The sequence below is a fragment of the Phascolarctos cinereus genome, unplaced genomic scaffold (genome assembly GCF_003287225.1).
Source record: "Phascolarctos cinereus isolate Bilbo 61053 unplaced genomic scaffold, phaCin_HiC Scaffold_1;HRSCAF=81, whole genome shotgun sequence".
Taxonomy (NCBI): domain Eukaryota; kingdom Metazoa; phylum Chordata; class Mammalia; order Diprotodontia; family Phascolarctidae; genus Phascolarctos; species Phascolarctos cinereus.
The window spans coordinates 241,632,688-241,636,943 of record NW_027555514.1 but is presented as its reverse complement, the minus strand read 5'-3'; the positions used below and the strand labels follow the sequence as shown (position 1 = coordinate 241,636,943).

The following is a 4,256-nucleotide window of genomic DNA, read 5'->3' as shown; positions in this document are numbered from 1 at the left end:
CACATCCGATGACTTAAACGTCAACAATAAAACATAGGGATTCTACTTCCTTCAAATACAAATTGTTTCTCTCTTTTCCTTGATAATTTCTTGAAAGATGCTGTCCAGGTCCTCCTTTGCTTATGGTTTTGAGATAGCCCAATGATATTGGTATTGTCTCTCCTAGATCTACTTTCCAGGTCAGTTGTTTTTCCCATAAGGTATTTTACATTTTCTTCCATTATTTTCATTCTTTTGAATTTGTTTGATTGATTCTTGATCTCACAGAATCATTAGTTTCTACTTGCCCACTTTTAATTTTTTTTTGGGGGGGCTAGGCAATGGGGTTAAGTAACTTACCCAGAGTCACACAGCTAATAAGTGTCAAGTGTCTGAGGCAGGATTTGAACTCAGGTCCTACTGACTCCAGGGCTGGTACTCTATCCACTGTGCCACCTAGCTGCCCCCACTTCTAACTTTTTTTTTTTTAGGCAATTGGGGCTAGGTGACCTGCCCAGGGCCACACAACCAGTAAGTGCCAAGTGTTTGGTCTGAGGACGGATTTAAACTCAGTTCCTCCCGACTTCAGGGCTGGTGCTCCATCCACTACGCCACCTAGCTGCCCCTAAAAATATGGAGCGCTTCCCAAATTTGCATGTCATCCTTGCACAGGGGCCATGCTAATCATCTCTGTATTGTTCCAATTTTAGTATATGTGCTGCTGAAGCAAGCACCACTTCTAACTTTTAAGGAGTTGTTTTCCTCAATTAGCTTTTGTACTTCTTCTGCTTGGCCAATTGAACTTTCTAAGGAGTTATTCTCTTCAGTGGATTTTTGTATCTCCTTTTCCATTTGGCCAATGCTACTTTTTAAGCAGTTGTTTTCTTTTTTCAAGCAGTTGATTCTTTTTTCATATTCCTCTTGCATCACTCTCATTTCTTTTCCCAATTTTTCTCCTACCTCTCTTATATGACTTTTAAGCTCTTTCATGAGTTCTTTCTGGGCTTGAGACCACTTCCCATTTTTCTTTGGGGTTTTGCCCATAGGTATTTTGACATTGTGTTCCTCTTCTGAGTTTGTGTCTTGATCTGCCCTGTCACCATAATAACTGTCTATGGTCAAATAATTTTTGTTGTTGTTGTTGTTTATTTGCTCATCTCTTTTTACTTTTTTCCTTTCCTCTAAATGTGAGCTCTGCTCCTGGTGAGGAAGGGGCGCTGTCTCAGGCTTCTTGTGCCAGGGACTGCAGGAGCTGACCGTTTACCTGGTGCTGCACTGATGTTGCCCTGAGGCCCACATTTCTGGTGCTGCCCTTAGGGGTTGGGAATGGCTGGCACTGCTGGAGGCCATAGGGGTCTGACAGTTTCCCTTGTCCTGAGCTGGGATCCTAGTGATGGTGTCTGGCATGTGTTGAGGCCTGTAGGATGTTTTTGCATTTCTCTGGCACAACACTGAAGCACATGGAGGTCTGGATGCTGTCAGCTGCCTGTTTGCCTAGGGCTGTGCTAGTCTAGGGACCTGGCACTGGTGGCTCCCTGTTTGCTTAGGCACTGGTTGGGTTGGCATTTACCTTTTTGCCAGAGGCTACACTGAAGCTTGGTGAAGATTGGCCCCTGGAGCTATGCTGAAGCACGAGATGCTTCTCAGAGCTGGAGCTCATCTGTTCCCCTGGCTATGCTGAGGCACGTGGAGGGTGGAGGAGTCCCAGTGTTGGTGGCGTCTGCCTGCTCTACTGCAATGGGGCTCGGGATCTCTGGTCCTACTTCTTGTGGAAGAGATGGAAAATGATTGGTGGATGAGTCAATCTGTTCAAGAGATATTTTGCTCAGCAGTTAGTCTCTTGTGTTAAGTAGTATCTGCCACTGGGCTTTCCAGAGAGTGTTATTCAACTATGTGTTTTCCCCATGCTATGAACTCTAAAGAGCCCTTCTTGCCAGTCAGTGTGCTGTATAGTCTAACCTTCACCTTTCTTATAGACCAGTCACAGTCTTGGTTTAGTTAGCATCACTGGACTTTATGTAACCACCAAACTACAAAAAACTGCTCTGATTTAAGTTGTGTCCTTGCTCATCAAGGGGTCATTGATCTTTATTACCCTGATTCACTATAACTTCGCTTCTTTTCCCCTTCATCTTCCCTGAGTTCCTTGCAAACACTTCTATGACGTCAGTGGATGGTGGAATTTTTGAAAGTGTCACGGTCTCTATAGTAATTACAACAAAAGGTTAGGTTGCAAAACAGTTGGAATGAAATAAAACCCTGGTATTTCACTGAGCAGTTAATAAAAGAAGGTTTACATAGTAAAAATATGCAAGAAGGTTACAGTGGGACTTAGCTTCTACAGATATGTGGGGGTTGAGTGGGGAAGGGGTGGATGGTCTTGAAAAACAGTTTGGTTAGCAGGGCCAGGCCGTGATGACTTATGTAGTGTTTGGATATTCAAGTTAGAAGGGTCCCCAAAACATGCGAATGGAATCTTTTAGTCCTCTAAATGACCAGGAAGCCACATCAACATAGCCAGAAGCCACCAGAAAACTGTGTCAAGGGAGGTACAGCTTTAAGCTCACTCCCTCTCCTCTTCAACTCTGTCCCCCTCCCCCGGAAAAATGGCTCTGCTTTTGTTGCCTTATCCTAATACATGTGAGGCTGGACCTCACATAGGGTTACACATATTATTAGCTACCTCTAGGGGAATAAGAGCATAAAAACCAAGGATAGTTTTAATTATTCTTTATTATCTAAGCAACAGACTAATATTGCCAAGATCTTTAACAACAAATCAATGGCTTGCATATCCTCACCTTGAAAAAAAGGTTGACTACTTGAAAGGGTGAAAATGAAACTTACCAAAAATTGTCATTTTTCCACTGAAGAAGCCTTTAGTTCTGTCACAGCCTGATAACTTGTGAAAAAAACAAAACACCTCTGTAAATTTTTCTTTTGCCTTTTGTATTATCTCAATCCTATCATTTCAGGAATATAAAATCCTTAGAAGTAGAATTATGTTGCTAGTATACTGAAGGCTAGAAATTTCACTTTGCAATTTCAGGACATTAATCTAAATGATTTAAATCCATTATGTGAATCAGTTACATTGTTCAGAAATGAACAATATATTCTTACTTTCATCCATTGATTTTGGTATGAAAAGGAATTCTCTAAGATCCTACTGCTTTCAAATAAATTAAATGCTTTTAGCTAATGAATTTAAAATGTTATATAATTCAATTCAATAAGTATTTATTACCTCTATGTGCCAAGAAATATCATTCATATTATAATGAAACATGCATAGTGCACATAATCTTCTTTGTAAAATCTTAACTTATACTCAAATATCAACAGTGATCGTTAGTATCAGCTTGGTCAAAAATTGTAATTAAAAACATAATTTTCTATTTTTTTATTTTTCAGAAATTGCATTCAGTTTACAAAACACCATTAGATCTATAGCCATTTATTAATCACCCTCTCTCCATCATACCTCTTTCTACTGTTGTCTGTGTCATTTCTGAGGTGGTACAATGGATAGAGCACTGAGCTTGGAATCAGGAAGACTCCCCTTCATGAATTCAATCTGAACTCAGACATTTACCAGTTGTGTGACTCTGGACAAGTCACTTCCAACCACCTGGTTTGCCTCAGTTTCCTCATCTGTAAAAGGAGCTGAAGAAGGAAATGGCAAACCACTCCAATATCGGCCAAGAAAATCCCCACAATGATGTCACATGACTAAATAACAACAGCAACGATAGATTTTTAGAGAGCTAGCTACTGATTAGCTGAGTCCTCCCTCCATCTCCCGCCTACCCATTCATTTGACAAGATTATAGGAGGTAATGGGCAGGTAACAGAGAAAAAGATGCTCCCTTTTGAGGATTCCCATTGGCCCATTGGCATATGAAAGGACAAAGAAAGTGGGCTGAGAATTGGGTACAGTAGGTGGACTTGCGTCTGGGTGGAGATAGCCTTATTGATAGTTTAAAAGTAGAGGAATCCCTAGGTTCAAGGAATCTATCTCCACTAATGAGGAAAGATATCCATATCAATGGGCTTCGGCACTCAGGTTATATTCCTTCCTTGGGCTGAAACTCTTTGCAGTACCTTGTGAAGAATAGCTGGAGCAAGTCCAAAACCTGTAACTATACAGTATCAATACAAACACTTTAAAACAAGGGTGATTTTCATGCTATTCCCAGGTACTGAAAATAAAGCATCACACATTAACAGTACAGTCAGTAGACACGGCACTATGCAGAGCACACCTGGGAGGAAAC

General features: G+C 41.0%; 1 non-coding gene across 1 annotated transcript; it reads right to left on the bottom strand.

The window, feature by feature from the left end:
• Positions 1–606: 606 nt before the first annotated feature.
• LOC144455237 (U6 spliceosomal RNA) lies at positions 607–713 on the bottom strand. Its single transcript, XR_013483955.1, has one exon. It is a non-coding gene; the product is annotated as a U6 spliceosomal RNA (small nuclear RNA).
• Between the last annotated feature and the right edge of the window lie 3,543 nt (positions 714–4,256).